Source organism: Lissotriton vulgaris, chromosome 2_1 (assembly GCF_964263255.1).
Source record: "Lissotriton vulgaris chromosome 2_1, aLisVul1.2, whole genome shotgun sequence".
Taxonomy (NCBI): Eukaryota; Metazoa; Chordata; class Amphibia; order Caudata; family Salamandridae; genus Lissotriton; species Lissotriton vulgaris.
In genome coordinates this window covers 935924004-935949737 of record NC_141687.1, presented here as the reverse complement: position 1 = coordinate 935949737, position 25734 = coordinate 935924004, and positions in this window count along the sequence as shown.

Sequence of the window (25734 nt, the reverse complement as noted above, 5' to 3'; positions counted from 1 at the left end):
TTACACTACTGGTGCAATGCGTCACTTTTCTGTGCGCACTCCTTATGACATTCCAAGTAACGCATTGCTGGAGTGCGTCATAGCGATGCGTCACTTATCTGGACGCACTCCTTATGACATTCCACATATGTCATATTTAATATATGACTAATCAATTCGCAAGGAGTTACAGATATGTCAGTATTTCTGACATATCTCTAAACACAAAAGTAACGCATTGCAGGAGTGCGTCACAAAAGTGACGCAACTCCAGTAATGTCTCCTTTCACATGGAAAAAGCACCATGTGAAAGGTTTGCTGTGAAGCAGGCGCAAGATTTTGGCGCAACTGCATCCTAAAAGTGACTCACTGCGTCATTATTACCAAGCTTTTTGCAAGGAACACCCCCTCTGCATGCATTATACCTGACACTATTTTTTAAAAAGTGACGCATCTAGGTACATGGGTCACTTTTTAAAACTCTGCGCCATATTGTATCTGCATCAGGTATAATGTATGCAGAGGGGGCAATCCCTCGCAAAAAGCTTGGTAATAACAACGTACTGAAATCTATGAGATTTCCCTGCGTCACTTTTAGGATGCTATTGCGTCAAAATTTTGCGCCGGCCTCGCATCACTTTTATGTTTACACATATGTCAGAAATACTGACGTATCTGTAACTCCTTGCAACATGATTCGTCATACATTAAATATGACACATCTGGAATGTCATAAGGACTGTGTACAGAAAAGTGACGCATCACACCAGCAGTGTAATAAAATGTGCCTCGTTGCACTATATTTAAAGGATGCAACAGCATCCTAAAAGTGACGCAGTGAAATCTCAAACATTTCACTGCGTCGCTATTACAAAGCTTTTTGTGGGGGAACACCCCCTCTGCATGCATTATACCTCACGCAGATATAATGTGGCGCTTGATTTTAAAAAGTGACCCATCTACCTAGATACCTCACTTTTTAAATATAACGCAACGCAACACATTTTTTTACACTACTGGTGCAATGCGTCACTTTTCTGTGCGCACTCCTTATGACATTCCAAGTAACGCATTGCTGGAGTGCGTCACAAAAGTGACGCAACTCCAGTAATGTGTCCTTTCAAATGGGGAAAGCAGCATATGAAAGGTCTTGCCTCAGTCTAACACCTGCTGTAAAGCAGGCACAAGATTTTGACGCAACAGCATCCTAAAACTGACGCAGTGAAATCTCAAAGATTTCACTGCGTCGCTATTACAAAGCTTTTTGCGGGAGAACACCCCCTCTGCATACATTATACCTGACGCTATTTTTAAAAAGTGACGCATCTAGGTACATGGGTCACTTTTTAAAACTCTGCGCCATATTGTATCTGCAACATGATTCGTCATACATTAAATATGACACATCTGGAACGTCATAAGGAGTGCGCACAGAAAAGTGACGCATAACACCAGCAGTGTAATAAAATGTACCTCGTTGCACTATATTTAAAAAGTGACGCATCTAGATAGATGCGTCACTTTTTAAATATTGCATAACAATGCGCATTTTTTTACACCGCTGGTGCGTCACAAAAATTGACGCACAGGAAGCGCAAAACTAACAGCGCAAGGCCTTCATAAATATAGTCCTGGATTTTCCCCGTGCTTCCGGTGCGCGTACCATGCGCTTCCCCCGCGCAAAACGAAAAAATTTTTTTATTGCCCTGCAGGACCCTATTTTAGTCCCTACATCAAACCTAGGGGGTCAGAGGGGGTCTACTCTTCCCCCTTATGGTCATTTGCCCCTTTTTTTTTCAAACCCCTTGTGTCTCGATTTTACCGAGACACAAGATGGCGGCCGCTCCGCACTGTTTAGAATGTTTACAGACAACTGAGATCCAATCAGCTTCCTGTGCGCAAGTCGCGTGTCGCGCCTGGAGCGCTCTCCCGTGCGCGCACGGGAGAGCGCCTATCCCCGCGCAAAACGAAAAAAATTTTTTAATGCCCTGCAGGACCCTATTTTAGTCCCTACATCAAACCTAGGGGGTCAGAGGGGGTCTACTCTTCCCCCTTATGGTCATTTGCCCCTTTTTTTTTCAAACCCCTTGTGTCTCGATTTTACCGAGACACAAGATGGCGGCCGCTCCGCACTGTTTAGAATGTTTACAGACAACTGAGATCCAATCAGCTTCCTGTGCGCAAGTCGCGTGTCGCGCCTGGAGCGCTCTCCCGTGCGCGCACGGGAGAGCGCCTATCCCCGCGCAAAACGAAAAAAAATTTTTAATGCCCTGCAGGACCCTATTTTAGTCCCTACATCAAACCTAGGGGGTCAGAGGGGGTCTACTCTTCCCCCTTATGGTCATTTGCCCCTTTTTTTTTCAAACCCCTTGTGTCTCGATTTTACCGAGACACAAGATGGCGGCCGCTCCGCACTGTTTAGAATGTTTACAGACAACTGAGATCCAATCAGCTTCCTGCGCGCAAGTCGCGTGTCGCGCCTGGAGCGCTCTCCCGTGCGCGCACGGGAGAGCGCCTATAGATATATATATTTTTTTGAACCTAAATTACTCAAAATCCACTGGAGCACATATCTTGAGACATAGCAAAGGCACATCGGGCTACCAGTCCCTACAATTTTGCCAAGTTTGGTGGAAATCCATTCAGCCGTTCGGGCTAAAAGTGAAATCGACCGCCCTATGGAAATTAACATGGGGAAAACGCGTTTTGGGACCCCCCTTTTATCTCGGCCCCCGCTTGACGAATCCCCCCCAAACTTTCAGGGAAGGACCGGACCGCCATGAGACCATTTTCCTGAAAATTTCAGGCAGATTCGACAACCGGCGCCAAAGTTATTCAAAATAGAATGTTGAGATTTAACATTGAAAATTATCCTAACTATAACTACCTACTGGCGACCGCCAGTAGGTAATATATATATATATATATATATATATATATATATATATATATATATATATATATATTCACAGAAAAAACCATAGGTTATAGTGGATATATAGTTAGGAATTTGCATTTACAAAACCTTGAAAATTCAATGAAAAAACCATTGGTTTTAGGCCATATATAGTTAGGGATTTGCATTTACAAAACCTTATTTTACTCGCATAAAACCATTGAAATTCCATATATAGTTATAAGCGCTAACTATATATCGCGCACCCGCAATCCACTGCTGATGATGTCACATATTACATCATTCATGACATGGTTAGTGACATCACTGATGACATCACTGATGACATCTCAAATGACATCACTGATGACATCACTGATGACAACATCCAGTGACTGTATGTTTCTGTAAAGTTAAAATATCTCTTACATATTGAAGAATGAGTGGATATATAAGTGTCTGGATGAAGGATTTAGTAGGTGCATGACTGACTGTATGAGTGAGTGATTAAATGTGTCTCACTGAGTGCATGGGTTAGTGACTAAACTGTCTTAATTTGTGCATCATTATGTCTGTTGTTCTGTAAACTGTTGCATGTGTTGATAAGTAGCTATATGAGTAACTATATGGGTTATTGATTGGTTGCCCAAGTATTTGTATGGGATACTGAGTGTGTGTGTGGGTGGCTGGGAGGTGTGTGACTCTGTGCATAGATGTGTGAGCAGTTGATTCACTAGATGTATGGTTTCAAAAGTGCATGTGGAAACAGCTGTATGGGCGGTTGACTGTGTGCATGAGTGTATTGGTGAGTGAATGGATATCTCAGTGCTACATGTCAAAGTAAGTACATATGTAAAACACAGTACATGTGAGAGTTGACATATATAAATAACTGTGCATAAGAGCCAGTGAATGTGTGAGTGGCTGTATGGATCATTGTGAACTTGTATCAGGGATTGTATAATAGAGTAAATATGTGTTAGTATATGTTTGAATAAGTAAAGTTTGTATAACTGTATAGTTGAGGAAATGGAAGTGTGATTGATTCTTTGCATGACTGACTAGGTGTGTGAGTAACTCCATGGATGAGTGACAGTCTGTGAGTGTCTGTTTACACTGATTGTATCTAAGGTTATATTAGAGTCTGAAGAGGTTCATCGTATTATCACATGAATGATATCATCAGTGATGTTATCAGTCATGTCAAATGAGATGTTTTCAGTGATGTCATCAGTGATGTCATTTGAGATGTCATCAGTGATGTCATCAGTGATGTCACTAACCATGTCATGAATGATGTAATATGTGACATCATCAGCAGTGGATTGCGGGTGTGCGATATATAGTTAGCGCTTATAACTATATATGGAATTTCAATGGTTTTATGCGAGTAAAATAAGGTTTTGTAAATGCAAATCCCTAACTATATATGGCCTAAAACCAATGGTTTTTTCATTGAATTTTCAAGGTTTTGTAAATGCAAATTCCTAACTATATATCCACTATAACCTATGGTTTTTTCTGTGAATTTCATTGGTTTTTTAATAGCAAATATGAAAAGCTTTAAAATGTCAAGTACGTGATAGATAAAAACATTTTCGTATTTATGCACGCTGATGTGCTTTGAACGCTGCACCCCCCCCCCCTCCCCTCTTTTGTCTTAGTAGTACTCTCTCTTTGCAGATACTGAAGGGTAGTTAACGCAGGCCTTTACCCCCGTTGTAATCCGTCGTGCCTGCTTGTCTCTCCATTTGATTGATTGTTGTCCAAGCATTTACTGTTTTAGAATTGGTTCTCTTTGGATCATTCTCTATTTACAAACAAGCACAAAGTCGCAATACTCTGTTTAGTCTTTGCAGATAGTGAAAAATCGTGTAAAAAAATAAAAGTAATCGAGCAAAATCAGTAGGCCACTAATTGGATCTCTTTTTGACCTCGCTAAAATAGAAATATTAGGACCAACCCTTCATGAGAAATACGAAAATAGTGAGATGAACTGAGCTCCACACCATGAGGGCTGCAAGACAGCTCGGCTCCATCACCCATCCCGCACAAAATAACGACAAACCCTATGCAAATATTAAAAATATAGACAACACACCAGCAAAGAAACAGGGTAAAACATTTTATTAAAAAACTATTTACATAACGTTGGTTTATAAGATGATGTCAGTAGTGGACCGATGTGTGAATAGGTCGAAAGCAGCACAAGGCTCCAAGATCCGGATGGCAACCTCCTGGATGTTGGGTGCCATAGTGCAGAGTTCTGAGTTTGAGCCTTTTTCAATGCCTGTGCTTTGTTGAATCAAAATGGCGGCTTGACACAAAGCTGACTCAAGCGTTGCTACTGATGCTATGCAGACCAAAACTGGTTTTCAGTTTGTACATTTTTCTAGATTTTTCAATCCAAGTTTGGTTGACTTTGTAGAACGATGGCTTCAAATTTTCAACATACGGTGTGGTGGCGCTGACTGGGAGGGGGCGCTTCGCTCCTGCCCCCTCCCCAAGTAAGATTTTCATACGTGAAAGTACGTTAATGGTTTTGGTCCCTGAGTTGCTTCGATGTCACTGCCATTCTCAAATGGCATAAGTTCTGGATGTTGGGTGCCAAAGTTAAGAGTTCTGAGCAGTGCTTGTAACACTGTCTGAAGCTTATTTCCACCTACTGCAGCTTCACTATTCTCAAAGTAAGTGAGTGTCGTTTGTGGACCTGACTGCATTAGAAAACAATGTGATATGTTACCTTCCTAAACAGCTTGACGGAGGCCCCTGAGGGGCGGTGTGATGGCCATGGACTCGGAGAAGACGCTTGGCTCCGACACCCTCCCCAAGTCTTATAGCACTGGTGTAGCCTGAGATCGCCCCCCACATAGGCGGCCGGCTCCCGGGGTCCGGCAGAACTTTTTGCCTTTTGGTGACTCTTCAATTCTGAACCTTGTCCCACAATCCGTTTGACCTGAAGACACGCTGTAGTGGGGCGCCCCTTTACCGTTTCAGTTGCCATTCCGCCCGCTTTTGCTACACTGTGCCTCTTCCGCCATTCAGCTGTTTACCGCCCGCTCTTGCGACTACAGCGTCTCGCTCATCATGTAGTTGAGTTGCTCCCGCTCTTGCGGTGCAGCGATAGGCGGCTGCCACAGGACTCTCAAAATGGCGGCCAGCTCTTCGGTTTTGGGCCTGGTCCACTAAAATGGCCCTGGGACACCTTTGAACTCGGACGCTTCCCTGATAGGGCTTGGGTCCCATTCTCGAAAAGCGTCCCCTCAGCCGTGAAGATTCTACAAAAGTCTTGGGGGCCTCCGACTCCCGCAGGCTTCTGGTGGGGAGCGGCTGCCATGATTGCTCGTGGAATGGCCACGACGGAGCTACGAGATGGTAGTGGTCTCATGCTGACGCCAGCTTTAGTCTGAAACATCCAGAAACACTGTAGACTACCAATTCGATCAGTTCCGGTAGCGCCCCAACATGACCCGGAAGAGAAGAACTTGCCCTCCCCTCTTTGACTGATGGTTCTTGTTGCCTGTCCCCTCTGTTGTCATTTAACAGAACTTTTTGGACTGCTGAAAGGGGTTGTGTTCCGAACGCTGGTTGGTGGAGACATTTTGACTATATTCTTGACCTACGTTGTCGCGTAATGCGTTATATGACACGCCGCGTTAGCGCACCCGGAAGTGATCCGAGGCGCGGCGCGCAGCGCGTAACGTAAGCATAACAGGTCATGTGACTTGTTAATAAAACTTTTCATTGGTTCATTTTACTTTTGTTAATTTAATGATGAAAAGCTTGATCATATGACCTAAAAATTACGCTTTTTATTGTTTTCGAACAATATTTTTTTTTCAAACATATGTTATAATATTCCAGGCTAATGTACTTTCCCGGAAAATTTACAACTGTCTTGCAAGTAAAATATATTTCTTTTTCGAGAAAAAGGGCGTTTCTTCCTTCCATGACGGAGCCGTTGAGTAAAAGAGATTCGGCCTGCTGTCTTAGTCGCCGATACGCCTGATTATCAGATTCTTATCGATCACTTTATGTTGCAGACATGAAAAACACAACTGCCCTTGACCATTTATCTTTACTGCGTTCCTACATATTATACCTTTTATCCGTCATGTAATTGGACTGCTTTATTTCACTTGCCTTTTACTGATTCGAAAACAGTGACTAAAAGTAAAAACTTTACCAATGTAAATACTACTACCGTGTTTTGTTTTAAAAACCTTTATTGTGAAAATGTCAGTATACAAATACGGGCCTATAACCACGTGGGCCGGCCACGGAACAAACTGAAATCGTATATGATGAGGAGACATTTACACTGTAGAAGAACGTAACGAGCGGGCCATTAGGTTGCAAGAACAAAGGTGTCTAACAGTTGCGGAATCGGTGGACGTACATTTTGTAATTAAAATACGACAGGGCCACTTACAATAACATTTTCTAGATATACATTTGCGGGCAAGGAGTTACGAATCCCATTTATACCGGCGCCATTTTGGGCGAGGCCGGGCAGGTCCAAGATATAGTCAAAATGTCTCCACCAACCATCGGCCAGACCAGAACCCCTTTCGGCCCTTTATGCTACAAGATGGTGTCTTCCATTCAGAAAATATTGTTGGCAGCATTTTGAAAGGAAACAGAAACAGCCGTTCTCCTAGTGAGTTTCACATTGTTACATTTAGGAAGAATGTTGAAGAGTAGTATGTGGAAAATCTGAAGCCATTTTTCTACAAACTCTCAATCAGACTTGGATGGAAAAAAAAAACCTGAAGAATGTACAAACTGAAAACCAATTTTTGTCTGTATAGCATCAACAGTAACGCTTGAGTCAGCTTTGTGTCAAGCCGCCATTTTCATTCAATCAATAGCGTCCCCCTGCACACATTCAGGGACCTGGTCGTGTCTTCAGATGAAACGGATTGTAGGAAAAGAAGCAGAAAGGAAAAGGAAAAAAGTTCCGCCGGACCTCGGGAGCCGGCCGCCTATGTCATGTGCGACCTTTGGCCACACCAGGGCAATAGTGAAGCTGCAGCAGGTGCAAATAAGCTTCAGACAGTCTTACAAGCACTGCTCAGAACTCTCAACTGAGGCACTCAACATCCAGGACTTGCCATTCGGATCTTGGCGCCTTGTGCTGGTTCCGACCTATTCACACATCGGTCCACTACTGACATCACCTCATAAGCCAACGGGGCACCCCACGCCGACTTTCGGCGCAGCATTGTAGGATGGCCACACCAGTGCGGCAACTTGCTGGACACAACATCGGGGCCATCCAGATCTCGGCGCGTTCGACTCACTGTACCGCAAGAGTGACCGCAACTCAGCTGGACACGCCATCTTTCGGCGCAGCATTGTAGGATGGCCACACCAGTGCGGCAATTTGCTGGACACCACCTCGGTGCCATCCGGATCTCGGCGCGTTCGAGTCACTGTACCGCAACAGTGACCGCAACTCAGCTGGACACGCCGTCTTTCGGCGCAGCATTGTAGGATGGCCACACCAGTGCGGCAATTTGCTGGACACCACCTCGGTGCCATCCGGATCTCGGCGCGTTCGAGTCACTGTACCGCAACAGTGACCGCAACTCAGCTGGACACGCCGTCTTTCGGCGCAGCATTGTAGGATGGCCACACCAGTGCGGCAATTTGCTGGACACCACCTCGGTGCCATCCGGATCTCGGCGCGTTGTGCTGCCTTCGGCCTATTCGCACACCGGTCCGCTACTGACGCCGCCTCACGTGCCAACGGATTTTCTACGCTTTTTGTAGCCCTATGCCGCATAACAGGTCATGTGACTTGTTTATAAAACTTTTCATTGGTTCATTTTACTTTTGGTTTCCTAAAGATGGAAGTCTTGGTCATATGACCTAAAAATAACACTTTTCATTGGTTTAGAACATTTTTTTTTCCCAAACGATGAAAGCCCCACCTTGTTTCTGGATCATTCAGACTGAAGCTGGCGTCAGCATGAGAGCACCACCATCTCGTGGCTCCGTCGTGGTCATTCCGCGAGCAATCATGGCAGCCGCTCCCCACCGGAAGCCTGCGGGAGTCGGGGGCCCCCAAGACTTTTGTAGAATCTTCACGGCTGAGGGGACGCTTTTCGAGAATGGAGCCCAAGCCCTAACAGGCAAGCGTCCGAGTTCCAAGGTGTCCCAGGGCCATTTCAGTGGACCAGGCCCAAAACCGAGGAGCCGTCCGCCATTTTAAGAGCCATGTGGCAGCCGCCTATCGCTGCACTGCAAGAGTGGGAGCAACTCAACAACATGGTGAGCGAGACGCTGTAGCCGCAAGAGCGGGCGCAACTCAGCTAGATGGCCGCCACCTGGGGAGGCCCGTTCACGCCGCCTCCCCCACGCCCCCCCCCCCCCCCGGGCCGCCGCACGCCAATTTTCGGAGCAGCATTGTAGGATACCAAAACCAGTGCGGCAGTTTACTGGACATCACCTGGGTGCCTGTTGTACATGTTGTGTCAGCCATGGGACACTGGACACAGTCCCATCAACATCTCAACTCGTTCTGCTGCCTTGAGACTATTCGCACAACAGACCGCTACTGACGAGGCCTCCCCCCGCACCACCCGGGACGCCCCACGCTGTTTTTCTGTGCTGCATTGTAGGATCCCAAAACCAGTGCGGCACCCAGGCGACATCACCTGGGTGCCGTCCAGAACTCTGCACGTTGTGCTGCCTTGGGACTATTCGCACAAAAGACAGCTTCTAACCATTGTTGCTTTTTGAGTTGAAAAATGTTTAAATGTTTTTAGTTTTTGTTCCGTTCATTATAGTTAAAAGTTAATAAAGTTGTATAATCTTACTTTGTTGGAGTGTTATCTATTTTTTTTAAAATGGGTGAATAGGGCCTTGAATCGGGTTATTGTCATGTGTGGGCTTTGGAAGTGTGCTGCTGCAGGATCGGACATTTCAAACTCAAATGCACGTTCTTTTTCTTACCTTTCCGAAGCATGGAGCGCAATAGCAGGCAGAAAAAGGGTGATGCACGTGTTGAACACTACCTGACCTGGCAAGTTGCTGGCAGTGCCCCCCCGCCCGCTCCTGAAAGAGGGCACACACACACCGCCGCCCCGAGTACTTCACAAATCTTTAAAAGACCATGCGCTTGTTCATGAGGCTTAAATGGTTTATCACCTCTTCTAGAACCCCTGCATCGACCCTCTGACGTTTCCTGGAAAAATTACCATGTAACACAATACCAAGCCCTGTCAGCTGAAACCCCCAAGGAATCGTGGGGCATATTATCAAGGGGGTTTATCTCCGCTTTTTTGGCTTTAAAAGCCATGAAAGCCGAGATAAAATTATCTCCCTATTACCAAGCTGTCGCTAACACCAGTTAGTGACAGCTAAAAGGAGATAGCGACCATCTTGGGCCCCGCTTTGCATGTCAGTGATACTTATCACTAATAACATGCAAAGTGGCGTGCCAAGATGTTAGCGACTGGAAACAGTCCCTAACATCGCTTTCTCCTATTACCAACTTTTGGAGATATTCGCGCTAAGCGCGAATATCTCCAAAATCTAACACCTGCCCTGAGCAGTTCTTAGCCATGTTATCCAATGGGAGGTGGATAACATGGCTAAGAGCATTTGCTCGATAATACATGAATATCGCTGACTTTTCTGCGATAATAGCAAGGTTTATCTGCGATAAAAATCGCCGATGTGCGGCGATAATTTTTGGCTCTAAACAAGTTAGAGACAAAAATTATCGCTAGTTGTTCGTAATATGCCCCCGGGTTTTTGCTTGCAGAAATCGGGAGGCGGGAGACTAGCACTGAAATCAGTAGTCACACGCCTGAATCGGGAGGGTTGGCATGTCTGAATTCTCTACAGCTGGGGCCATAAACTACATCCGCAGGGGTAGGTGATAGCCTGGGACCAGCCTGGCATCTAAAATGGCTGCCGTGCACGACAAAATTGTGGCATTGGAAAAAAGGCAAGATGGCGCAGCCGCTGGAAGAGATGTATCAACATATATCAGCCTCCTCAGCCACCCTCAGGAAACATAGGGGATTAGGATACGTCTCCCGCACCCTCTTATACCTAGTAATTTAATTAACGAAGCACAAAATGGCGAATTCCCGTTTCGCTACCAGTTTGCGGCCCAGGTCGCGGCCCGTGAAGCGCTTCTACCGTGAAAAATCATTTTTTTTTTCTTTTCCCCACGGGACCCTTTAATAACCCCAACAACATTCCTAGGGGGTCAAGAGGGGGATACCTTGCCCCCTTTCATTAAATTCCCCCTTTGTTTTTCACCTCTTCTTCTCTCTCGATCCTACCGAGAGACAAGATGGCGGCCGCTCCGGACTGTCACGCAGCAAAAAAAAAAAAAGCTCACGCACAGCCGCTGGAAGAGATGTATCAACATATATCAGCCTCCTCAGCCACCCTCAGGAAACATAGGGGATTAGGATACGTCTCCCGCACCCCCTTATACCTAGTAATTTAATTAACGAAGCACAAAATGGCGAATTCCCGTTTCGCTACCAGTTTGCGGCCCAGTTCGCGGCCCGTGAAGCGCTTCTACCGTGAAAAATCTTTTTTTTTTTCTTTTCCCCACGGGACCCTTTAATAACCCCAACAACATTCCTAGGGGGTCAAGAGGGGGATACCTTGCCCCCTTTCATTAAATTCCCCCTTCGTTTTTCACCTCTTCTTCTCTCTCGATCCTACCGAGAGACAAGATGGCGGCCGCTCCGGACTGTTTAGAATGTTGACAGACACCGGAGAGCCAATCAGCTTTCTGCGCGCAAAGTTCCGAAACGCGAAAAGTAAGCGGACCGGATCGCTGCCCGGAGCGCTGTTACAGATATATATCTTGATTTAAACGTTAATTTCTCAAAATCCACTGAAGCACATATATTGAGACCTAGCAAAGGCACATCGGGCTAACAGTCCCTACAATTTTGCCAAGTTTCGTGCAAATCCATTCAGCCGTTCGAGCTAAAAGTGAGTCCAACCGCCCTATGGAAAACTCAATGTAAAAAACGCGTTTTGGGACCCCCCTTTTTTCTCAGCCCCCCCTTGACGAAACCCCACCAAATTTTCAGGGGCTGCTCAGAAACAAAATGTGCAAAAACAACAGGTGATGGACCGAATGTGGATCAATGTCACACACTCAACCCAGTCCAAAGATCTGGGCCCAAATCCATCGTTTTTTTGCACTCCACACCACCCCGGGTTAGACAATGGCGATATGCAAATCAGCTCTGACCCTGTGCCCCATGGGAACAGTCCAGTCCGAACTACAAAAGCCATGTCCTTCCCAGAACGGAATCAAGCATCCGAGGACCGGACCGGCTTCGAGGTAACACCTCTCATCAGCCCGGCTAGCTTGACTCCAGTGGTGTGCACTCCACACCACTGGAGTCAAGCTAGCCGGGCTGATGAGAGGTGGGCTGCTCTGTTTGTAAAAGTGTTGCCCCATATTCTTGATAATATAAGAGGGCATGTGTTACTTTTAGATAACGTAGAAAATAAGTGCTACAAGAAATAACCCTGCACTACATCATCAGAAGAACAAGTAAAAAACAGTTTAACACAAATGACTTGATATTAAATAGAAATTTACTCTTTATCATTTTTTAAAATTTCTATTCTGTAGAATTCGTGAACGTTCTGTCATAGTGCTTAGAGGTTGCTCACTATTTCGCTAACAAATCACCTAGGGCCAGATGTAGGTAAATCTCATTTACAGACTCTAAAATACCGAATTTTACCAATTCGGTATTTTAGATTCGGTAAAAGAGATGTTGGTAAAAATTTTGTAAAAAATACCGAATCGGTAGGATTCGGTATTTACCGATTCAGTAATTACCGATTCGGTATTTGCCATTGATTCCTATGGGCCTAAGGCCTAAGGCCTAAGGCCCATAGGAATCAATGGCAAATACCGATTCGGTAATTACCGAATTGGTAAAATTACCGAATTGTCAAGGGTAACAGGGTGTCACTTTGAGACCCTGTTGCACCCCTGATACTGGCTTGTGTGCCATGTGACACACATACATGCCCTTAGGGCATGTAGGTGTGCCACATGGCACAGGTGTACATGCACAGATGTGCATGTGCACAGGAATTGGTTATTTACCATCAAATAGCATTTGGTGGTAAATAACGAATTCTTAAGGGCCTGTGGCACTGTTTTTAGTGCCACCTACATATAGATTTACCGATTCGGTAAATTTACGTAAATTTACTGAACCTGTAAATTTACCGATTCTGTAAATTTAAAGGCCCCTACATGTCAAACACCAAATACCGGTCGGTAACAGCCGAAATCGCCCGTTACCGACCGGTATTTGGTGTCCCACATCTGGCCCTTACTCCTTTAAGAATATATAGAACAGTACTTTTAGAATATACAGTACTGGTAGTATATATTCTATAGGGAGAAAGTTATAGAAACCGCAACTGAGAAAAATAGAAATTAGAAAGTAACATTCAGAAATGTAGGGTTTATCAAATGTTTAAAGTAATAAAATATGTATGAAAACTATTTTTTTTAGACTGCAAATTCGTAAAATATTCTCACAGAAAAATATCTGATCAAGTAAGTTATAAAGGTTAGTAAGCTGTATTTCAGATGGCGCCGAGAAATCTCTAATTCCTCTTCTGTCACAATATGACACTTTATTACAACATGGAATGTGACACTGTTGTTGCACAAAAAAGATAAGGAAAATAAAGTTATGAATACAACACACGATCAATAACAAAATGCTTTCGAGCAGTGAATATCTTTGAGCTTCTTTTCTCCGGGACTTCAAAATGATAAATCTTTGTGGTGACAGGTCACAAACTCCTCTGACATCATAATGACTGAAAATTATACTATACATATTCACAGTATATGATCCCAAGGGGGAAACAGACTAACAACCGGAAGCTGGTGACGGTGCGCATTCATCTCTACTCTTGGCGCCGACGGTCATTTACTCCTCTGAGATCACAATGACTGACAATATATAATATACATATTAACAGTATATGATCCCCAGGGGAAAACAGACTAACAACCAGAAGCTAGTGATGTTACTTACAAATCGTTTGGGTTTGCGCCAACGGGTCATCAACACCTCTGAAGTGAAGTACAGTGTCAATATTATAATATGCACAATATATGAGCTCAAAGGAGCCAGAAAGGGAGCAATGCTTGCTGTATTCTGTCTGTTTCTGAAAACAGGCTGAAAACAGACTGCTGATGTTACAGAAAAAAGGCAAAAACAACCAACAACACTTTTTTAAAAATAGAAATGTTTGAATATTGACAAATAGCTACGTATTATAAATATCTACTATGCCATAATCAAACAATTTACAACTCCGTAATATGTTTTGTTGCTGCAAAACAAAAATCCAATGCTAGAAAAGGGAACCTGCATCACAGAATGGAGACAGCTAAATAACTTGTGAAAACGAAACTAATCGAACAACGTGTGTGGTTTATATACTTTTTGGTTGTGAGTAGTCTATAGATGTCACGTTTTATAGTTTACAGGTGCTCACATTTTAACTGTTACATAATTACAAAATGTGAAGCTGTAAATGTTTCGATTTCGATCGTAATACGTATAAGGTCCTTAATAGGTACATATGTTGGCCAGCTTAAAAAACTGTGTTATTTCCATTCTCATGACTAAAACATCTAAATAGAAGACATAAAAAAAATATCATCCACAATAGAAGAAAAAAAATATGTGCTAATATTTGTCATCACTATGCTGTTAAATAAAAAAAATCCAGCATTTTTAAAGCTTACAGCTACTCCTGGAAAGGTGTGCCGGCGCTCGAGGGCGTCTGGAAGATTAAGCAAGGTGTTCCCCACAGTGACATAGTGGTTGTCTGACATGCTGCTGGGGCCCGGAATCGTACTGTGAACGCTGTTGTTCGAAGTCAGGTATCATAGCTTTTTCCACACTGAAATGTTAATTACTGCTTATTAAGTTTCAAAAATTGGTAAATTATAAGTAGGGCTCCCACTTTTCCGTTTTTACTGATTTTTACAGATAAATAAAGACAAAAAACTATTTATTTTCCTGTCGGTATTTATTTCAAAATGTGGATAAAAATTAAAATTGGGTTATTTTTTGATCGTTTCTAAATGCTGTGAATCATGACTACCAGGCCAATAGCTCTGTTGATCTAAAATTAAGAGGGTTAAAACAATAAAAGAATTTTAGTAAAGAGCCTTAAACAGTAATATATATGCTCGTATAAGAAAACATGCACATTTTAATATCAAGGTTGTGCATATTTTATCATTTGAGTGTGTTTATATGACCGAAAACGGTCAGTCCTTCAGGCATGAGTGCATATTTATCAGACAAATACATGTGGAAATATACTCATTTGAGATTCATTTTTTCACAAATCCCCAAATATATATAAATAAATACAGATAAAATTATCAAAAATAAATATGGATAAATACAGATGGAAACTCCCCAAAAATAAATACCATAAAACCGGGAGCCCTAATTATAAGTTATAAAAGACTACCATAGTTTCAGGGTGATTATAGTTAATTGGACATTTCACTCGTACAAAACCAGAGAAATTCCACCGTTATAGTTAGTTCAGCTAACTATAACTCGCGCCCCCGCAATGCACTGCTGATGATGTCACATATTACATCATTCATGACATGGTCAGTGACATCACTGATGACATCTCAAATGACATCACAGATGACATCATCCAGTGACTGTGTTTCTGTAAAGTTTAAATTTGTTTTATATATATGCCAAGCTGCATTGAAGAAAGAGTGGTTGTGTAAGTGTCTGTATGGAGCATTTACTAGGTACGTGACTGACTGTATAAGTGAGTGATTAATTGTGTGAGAGTCTGTATCAGTCTGTCTGTTATTGTGTAAGCTGCTGCATGGATTGGTGAGTAACTGCATGAGTGTCCATTTGAGTTATTGATTGCTTGCCTGAGTATTTGTATGGCTGTCTGAGTGTGTGTGTGTGTGGGTAGGAGGTGTGTGACTCTGTGTATAGATGTGTGAGTGGTTGGTTCACTGGGTGTACGGGTTCAAGAGTGTGCACGGAAACAGCTGTATGGGTGGGTGAGTGTGGCTATGGGTGTGTTGGTGAATGAAGGATGTTTCATTGGTACATGTGCAAGTAACTACATATGTAAAGTTTATCACCTGGTAAGAGCAGGTGGTACATTTGAATGGATTTGTTGCTGAAAATGGGAATAAAACTGCAAAAGGGACTTGATCTGAATGGTTATTTTCCATTCTTGGGATAAATCAAGCACTGGTTGGAATTACATGCTGTCACACCAGCCGGAATAGATGATCCCATCCGCCGACACCTGTTATACGTCACCTAGATCTGACCTACTCATAATAGAACCCCTAGTCTTGAGCCACTGGAATTAACAGCCTGATCCTCTCACTTTGGAATCCTCAGGCGCCTCTGTTGTAAAGAAGAAAAGTAGTGCATATGCCAGATATCACTGCAGGTGCCAGGAAATCTCGGATTTCTTCAAGTGTCAGAATGGATCTCTCCGAGCTAAACACAGAACCTTAGGTTCTTACAGATCGCAACATCTCTAGATGTTCATAGTCATTTCTCCATCTGAAACTTTTACTTTTTACTGCTGTATTCAGCTAATGTTTTCCAGAAGACATTAATTTCTGATTTCAAAGAATACTGTTGCCTTTCAGAAGGATGCTGTGGTGACAGCGGCTATCCCATGAGGAGCTATCCAAGGAATATGTTCTCTTCTCGAAGAACCACCCTGGGAAACCTCCTGTATGATATGAAGTCTTTAAAAAGACATTTGATTATTATGAAATGGAAAGAGAGAATTTATTTTCACAATCAGGTACCTTTTATGGTAAATGGGGCTGCTGTATTGCTTTGCTAGGTAGGGGTCTCTGTTTCCAAGTTCTCCATTCACCAGGCACATAAAAAGGAAAAGGGGAAAGGCCTCTGCCAACAGCCAGAAACGATACCAAGACTGAGTTCTCCAAGTAAAATAGCATTTTGCTTATTGGAATATTCTCCACACACTTAAAAACGCAGAGTTTGAGTCATGGTTTCAGGACTTTGATGCCACCAAATCTGCTGCTGTAGCGTACTTTGGGGAAGCACATGGCCTCTCTCCATTGGCCCAGAAGGAACACCATTAGTTAAATTTATTTTCAAAAGGTCAAAATACCTGCCCTTCTCACATGCCATTCCTTTACCCAGGAAATATCCTCCACAAATGTATAACACATCTGTCCAAGTGTCACTGACAATAGGAGCTGTATACTTGAAGGTGATTCCATGGCACATGACTAGCAAAGGAAATGCATATCCTGCACTACAATAAATACATGATTATTCATTTTTTGTGCAATTCCTCCCTAGCAGACTTTTGTTATGTTTACCCTAGTGGCGGCTGGCATGGCTCACGGGTGGGGAGGTGGTCGCGAGGGGTCGTGAGTGGAATAAAAAGAAAACCTTACCTTGAGGCCATGTCCTGCGTCTCTGCTCCTGCTCTCCTGTCTCTGACTCCAGGAACAGGAAGCAGGCAGACAGGCTCCTTCCCCAAGCCAATCACATTACAGCAATACAGCATTGTGATTGGTCTGAGTGCCGAAACACGGCACTCGGCCAAGGACTGGAGGGGTGGGCATGTTCTCCATGCAGGCTGAAATACAGCCTGCATGGAGAACAGGGTAAGTGTGCATGCTGGTTTAGGCTGCCGGAGAGACCCGACCAAATAGTCACTGCGCACCTAGGAGTTGGAAAACCACTCCTCTCTGTTCCGAAAGCAGAGCAGCCCTGCCCACCCAACCGCAAAGCAGTAGGACAAAAGCATAAAATGATAATTCCAAGTTGTTATCATTTTTTTTCTACTTTCCACTGCTTAAAAGCAGTGGGCAATGCTTGACTGCCATAGCAGACGAGCCGCCACTGCTTTGCCCGTGGGGGTCAGTGACCCAATTCCGTCAACTTTTGATCCCAGGAGATGGAGGGGCAAACTGGGAACTCCACCGCTCAGAATAAGTTGGAGCAGATGCACATAGATCAGCTATTTGTGTCTCTGAATTGTCACTGCAGATTCTCGAGAAGAGAAAAGGAGTTTAGTCTCTCAGAAACCATCCCTTTGATCGATTCTGCGGTCCTGTTTTCAATGACACATACTTAAAGAAATTTGAATCTTGCAAAGAAATAAAAAAATCAACATTCCTGGTTGAATAAATTATGTAAATTATATGCAAATGTGTCCTAAATATTTTAATGTAACAAATGTAGTTTTCAAACTAAGTTTAAACACATACTAAATAAAGTCCTATTTTCTAAGCATGCCGAGACTATATTAGTGCACTTTATATTTTTCAACAGTGTTAAGTTTTTTCCTTTACATCAATACTCCCAATTGAAGAGTGGTGGGGATTGGTTGTATTGGTAGTACAATGAAACTGCACCTACTTTTGGAATAAGGCCCATACCAAATGTATCTTATGTCTGTCTAATCTTATGTGACGTTGCGTAATGTTTCTTACTCAAAATTTTCAAAATTACACTATCAAACTACATTGGGAAATCACGAGCCCTACTTGACAAAAAAATAAGTGCGAGCACATAAGTAGGACCTGAATATTAAGCTACTGATAGTTGTGTCTTTAAATATTTTTAGTACATAACGTTTCCTTGAGCCCAAAGTGGACGAGTGGACGCATTTTAAGATAAAATATAGTACAACATGTCTTTTCTGCATTTTGTGTAATTACGCGTAATTTCATATATATATATATATATATATATATATATATATATATAATATATATATATATATATATATAAATATATATATATATATATATTTATATATATATATACATATATATGTATATATCCCAAGAACATGCCTCCTTCAAAGCCCCTTCTGTCGGGGAAAAAGCAGGCACGGACCACAAAGTAAGTGCTCAATTTTCTTCTTTATTTCAGTCGGCCGTAACGCGTTTCAGTCCGAAGACCTTGATCACGTGACAACGCTCAACCTTTTTGACACCCCTTTTAAAGTGACAAGTGAAACAATTACTTTGAAATCGGTGTGTAGACATAGAAGAAATATCCTGTAAAGTACTTCTTCATTAGTTCATATTATCTTGGTAAATAAATAAGATCAATCATGTATTTATGTTTACAATAGCTGCCTTACATGTAATACACTAACAAACACACTTTATAAATAAATAATTCGTCCATAAATAAAGCATAACATTAGTTGTGCTGTTTTTTTATTTTTGTTCTCTCTAAAAAACCTGATGTCAATAAAGTTCATTTTTTTAAAAAGACACTTCATTGTTTAAGCATTTCGAAAAAATAAATAAATATATAAATATATATAAATATATAAATAATATATATGCTGTCCATAAATTTTTGTAGGCAAAAAAACGTTTTGATTCAAAATCATAATATTAGCATGAATGCATAGATTTCACCAAAGGTAAACGTTCACTTATAACCAATCTTTTTAGTTTTGCCAAAAGTTACCATAGTCTACTGCATTATTTGTTTAAAGTTTGTGTCCTCTAACACCAGTGCAAACATATCACTAAAAAATAATAGATAAGTTACCATGTGCAAATCCTACGTCCTAAATAGTGCAAATATTACAATTAAAAACGTATTTATTTGATGTTATCATGTCATAAACTTTTATGTTTTTATAATTACATGTTTAAAAAACCACTATATCCGTGGTTGGGGTTAATTCGGTGGCCCTTTGCCCCCATGTTCAGTTATTTGATTTGTTTAACCCAAAAACATTCAAAGTTTATTTTGCTTCTCATTTTACTTTTATTGGCATCAATACAAATCCGCTGTGGTGTTAAGACCCCCTGGGATCTTACTGTCGAGGTTCAGAATGTATCTAGTTTCGAGCTTTCTTAACTGACCCTCCCTATCACCTCCTCTTCTGTTTGGGGGGATGGTGTCAATCAAAATAATATGAAAAATCTTTGAGGTTATTATTGTGTTTTTTTCTTAAAATGCCTTGCAACTGGGTAAGTATGATCATTATTGTTAATAGCTCGTATATGTTGCAATATTCTTTTGTGGGCAGGAAGCTTTGTACTACCAACATATAGGCTATAGGCTGCTATTCTATGTGTAGGCTGTGACTCTGTGTAATTTGAATGCTTTTTAAACTGTATTTTATCGAACTTTTAAAAATTGGAACTCAACTTTAAAATTGATTATTGCACTCACGTTTGCCCACACATATTGGCACATCGCGCTTTAGACCGTCCCTGACCTTGTTAGCACAGGGAGAATCATCGCACTCGCCGAGAGGGATCCGCCATCTTGGGCGAATACCAGGGCAGCGCTCTAGTCTCTAGGTCGCCCCAGCACCCAGCTGTATTTAACCGAGCAGTCTACACGCGCGCTCGTTCTAGTGTGTATTTAGTTTCCCTCTGGCTCCGCCGGAGGCTATAGGCTGCTATTCTATGTATAGGCTGTGACTCTGTGTAATTTGAATGCTTTTTAAACTGTATTTTATCGAACTTTTAAAAATTGGAACTCAACTTTAAAATTGATTATTGCACTCACTTTTGCCCCCAAATATTGGCACATCGCACTTTAGACCGTCCCTGACCTTGTTAGCACAGGGAGAATCATCGTACTCGCCGAGAGGGATCCGCCATATTGGGCGAATACCAGGGCAGCGCTCTAGTCTTTAGGTCGCCCCAGCACCCAGCTGTATTTAACCGAGCAGTCTACATGCGCGCTCGTTCTAGTGTGTATTTAGTTTCCCTCTGGCTCCGCCAGAGGCTATAGGCTGCTATTCTATGTATAGGCTGTGACTCTGTGTAATTTGAATGCTTTTTAAACTGTATTTTATCGAACTTTTAAAAATTGGAACTCAACTTTAAAATTGATTATTGCACTCACGTTTGCCCCCACATATTGGCACATCGCACTTTAGACCGTCCCTGACCTTGTTAGCACAGGGAGAATCATCGCACTCGCCAAGAGGGATCCGCCATCTTGGGCAAATACCAGGGCAGCGCTCTAGTCTTTAGGTCACCCCAGCACCCAGCTGTATTTAACGGAGCAGTCTACACGCGCGCTCGTTCTAGTGTGTATTTAGTTTCCCTCTGGCTCTGCCGGAGGCTATAGGCTGCTATTCTATGTATAGGCTGTGACTCTGTGTAATTTGAATGCTTTTTAAACTGTATTTTATCGAACTTTTAAAAATTGGAACACAACTTTAAAATTGATTATTGCACTCACGTTTGCCCCCACATATTGGCACATCGCACTTTAGACCGCCTCTGACCTTGTTAGCACAGGGAGAATCATCGCACTCGCCGAGAGGGATCCGCCATTGGGCGAATACCAGGGCAGCGCTCTAGTCTTTAGGTCGCCCCAACACCCTCCCTACCATAAAATGGACATCCTGCATAGACGGCGCAGCGGGCGGGCGCAGCGGGCGTGCCGGCGGCGCGCCGAAGGCAAGCCAAAGGCAAGCCTGTCTGCGCCCGTCCGCACCAAGACCGCGCCAAGCACAGGACATGCTGCACAAATCTCTCCCTCTCTCAGGTATGACAGTAAGGAATTACTAGCTTACCGGCCCAAAATAGTCAGTGCATGTGATGGTTGCTTTCCTACTGACCAACTTTGAAGTCCTTTTTCATGTCTCAACTGTAAATGGACATCTCCTTGGTCACACTCCGATGTGCCTACAAATACTATCTCATTGCAATCCAGATGCTCTAATTATAAGGGAGGTTTGATAAATGCTCGCTCATTGTGCTGCCACAGTCAGGATATCCACAATTTAATTATAGACTCAGATCTTGACTTCCTTTTTGTAACGGAAACGTGGCTAAACGACTCCTCTAATCCCGATTTCATCACCGCCCTCCCGCCTGATTTTACAATTTTCAGGAAGGATAGATTAATCGGGCGAGGAGGGGGAGTGGCACTTATCATAAAAAAATCTTTTAAGTGTCACACCTTTGACCTTAGCCTCCATAAAGGAATCGAGAGTATTGGTCTTTCGATAAGCCTGAATGCCTCCACCTCTTTCTCTGGTGGCTTGATATATCGCCCTCCCGGCAATGCTACCCCTTTTCTTGATTCTTTGGGGGATACTCTAGGGCAGCTTCTGCTACATTATGCTCATTTCACCCTTATGGGAGACATGAATCTTCAATTGGAATCTCCCAATGATGCTCATGCTACCTGTTTCCAGCAGACCCTGGATATTTTTGGACTAAAGCAATTAGTGACCTCACCTACCCATTTAGCCGGACATACGTTGGATGGTATCTGTTCTAACCTTGACGCTCTGACCACCCCTGCCCCCATCCCACAAATCTGGACTGACCATAGTTTCATCCCCTTTGAAGTCCACCAGTCTGAGCAAACTAAATCATCAAAAATAAGACAACAATCCATTACTGAAATAAATTGGAGAAAGGTGATTGACAGTATTAAGCCTGACTCCCCTTTATTGACGAGAGCACCCAAGTTGTCGGGGGACGCGTCTACGGACTCCCTTAACTTCCATGCCTGGATGGATCAAATTATTGCGGAAAATACCCCGCCTGAAGGTTGTCATGATAGGACCACAAGGAGGAAATTAAGTGCCCCTTGGTACTCACAGGCCTTAGCAGAGAGCCATTTGCTCTGTAGAAAAAAAGAAAGGAAATGGAGGAAAACATATGATGACTCAACTAAAATCCTCTACGTACAACAGAGGAAATTATATCTGGCCAGCATTAAATCCGCTCAGAAAGATTACTATATTAAGGCCATCAATGATGCTCAACAGAAACAAAGCATGGTTTTTTCCATTGTAAAATCTTTCACTCATCCCAAGGTTCTTCAGCCTGAAATCCCCTCTCTGCAACTCTGTGCAATCAAATTGGTGAATTTTTTGAGGAAAAGATCGCACTCATCCAGAAGGAATTTCTTCCATCTCCAGCCCCCTCGATCTTAGAGCCCCTAATGCGGGGAGTAAATAACCAACATACCTTGAGTGGTTTTCAACCAGTCTCCCTCCAACAGACTCGTAAAGCGATTCTGGCCTGTAAATCAGGAGCTCCGACAGACTCTTGTCCCCCCCAAATACTGCATCATTTAATTGATGTTGTCAATCCTAACATCAACGCGATTGTAAATGCGTCCTTAGATTCAGGGGAAGTCCCTCAAGAATGGAAAAAGGCTGTTGTCAAGCCTTTGATGAAAAAGCTTAATAAATCGACTACGGATTTGTCGAACATGCGCCCAATATCGCTCCTTCCAGTATTGGGAAAAATTACTGAACAGATGGTTTACTGTGAGTTGAAAGACTTTGTCGATGGGCATAATATTCTACATCCCCAACAGCCAGGTTTCCGTCCCAGACATTCGACCGAAACTGCCCTCATTGAACTTACAGATTCCATCAAGTTCCTACAGGATGAGGGAAGGAAAGCTGTCCTCATCCTGTTAGACCTCACGGCAGTGTTCGACACCTTCTCCCACAACATCCTGATTAATAGGATGAGAGATATTGGTATGACAGATACAGCTTTGGCATGGATAAAATCTTTCCTGACTAATAGGTCTCAAACTGTATCCCTGGGCCCTTACCTATCCAGCGAAAAAACTATTTCATCTGGCGTCCCTCAGGGGTCCATTTTGAGTCCATTACTTTTCAACATCTATATGGCCCCCCTAATAGCTGTGATAGAATCCCATGGGATCCTAGTCACGTCATACGCTGACGACACACAACTTGTCGTCTCGATTGACAAAAATGATATAGATGCAGTACAGAAGTTTCAGACATGCCTGAAGGAGGTTTTTCAGTGGATGAGTAATAACCACTTGAAATGCAACAGTAGTAAAACAGAAATCCTCCCGCTAGGTAAGGATCATCTATTCTGTCCTAAGGATTGGTGGTCAAATGATTCACCGGCCCTGCCTAGTTCAGTGGACTCCGCACGAAATCTGGGAGTCCAATTTGACTCGGCTCTATCCTTTGATGAGCACGTCAGGATTACATCAGAATGTTGCTTTGGCCTAATCAAGTCACTCAAGAATTTTTTCGACTTCCTGCCTATTGCGTCCAGAAAATCAGTCGTGGTAGCGTTAATACTATCACGGCTAAATTATTGCAATGGTCTGATGGCTGGAGTGAAAAGGTCCACATTGAGAAAACTGCTGAGCGTACAACACGCTGCTGCAAGATTAGTTCTCAAACTGCCAAGAAAATCCTCTGCTTCTGCGTCACTACAAACCCTACATTGGCTGCCCCTTCACAAGAGGATTCTATACAAGCTCTTATTGACTACTTTCAGAGCTTTAAACAACATAGGTCCAAAGTACCTTGTTAAGCGTTTTGTTCGCTATGACCCCTCACGTTGCCTGAGGTCCTCGGGAGGTAACCTAACCAGGATCCCGAGGTACAAATACAAAACCAAGGGAGGCAAAACATTTACGGTCCTAGCATCAAGGGCGTGGAACATCATGCCTATAGATCTTAGACTGATTGACAAGGAGAGCATTTTCAGGAAACATCTTAAAACATGGATTTACCAGCTATCCGACAGCTTTGTAATGACGGCAATCTAGAGCTCCACCCACTAATATACACATGCACAGCGCCAGGATGCCCCTTCCGGAGCAACAGGTTGCGCTTTACAAATACCCACATACAAATACAAATACATATTTCAGATGTCAAGGACACTCTATGACATAGATTACATACTCAGTCTTGCAATTTAAGTGTTTGTTGATCATTTGAACTTGTTCACTAAAAGCTGTCCTAAAAGATTTCATATTAACCCCATATTGGCATGCCGTGCAACATTTGCATTTAGTAAAGCCATTTTGCAGCCACCATTTTCCTGATTCACTGACTTCTGGGTTGCTGCTTACCAAACTATTGTGCATGGATGGGGCTCTTTTATAGGTTACTCCTAACCTCTTTGGCATACTCTCACCAATTATTGGGTTGCTTTTGACTTTCGACCAGTTGCGTAGCATTATTTTTTGGATTTCTCGCTGTTGGGCATTATAGGTGAAAATCAGTCTAACCTCTGGAGGGGATTGATCCTGTATATAAATATATATATATATATATATATATTCACTGAAAAAACCATAGGTTTCAGGAACGTTATATTTAGTTGAACATTTCTCTCGTACAAAACCATAGAAATTCAGCCGTTATTGTTAGTTCAGCTAACTATAATTCACGCCCCCGCAATGCACTGCTGATGACGTCACATATTACATCATTAATGACATGGTTAGTGACATCACTGATGACATCTCAAATGACATGACATCTTTCAGTCTCTGAAATGCAGCTCCCTGGCACATACTGGAGGTACCTGGTGGGCAAGTTGGCCCCCTAGGACCCTTAGGATTCAAGGGGCCTCAAACCCCCAACTTAAAACGCATCACCGGGCATGTTTGCACACTTGTCACATCAGGCCACTCCCCCTCCCTGCACCACCCTGGACCCCTGGTGTGTTGTAAATTGGGGGATTAAATCCCCTTGAGTCCTGAGGGTCCCTGGGGACCAACTAGCCCACCAGCTACCTCCAGTAAGTGCCACAGAGCTGGGTTACACAGAGGTGTAAAAAGGGGAGTGGCCCTGGACCACTTCCCTGCAACACAGCTCCCTGGTGCTTACTGGAGGTGTCTGGTGTGCTAGTTGGCCATCAGGGGCCCTCGGTATTCAAGGGGAATTAATTCCCAAACATATCAGGGGGTGCATTTGTAGAGTACTGCAGGGAGGGGGCAGGGCCTCCGGTGCGAAGCCAGCTTTTTTTTTGTTTTGTTTCAGGAGGAGGGCTGTGTGGACCCCATTAT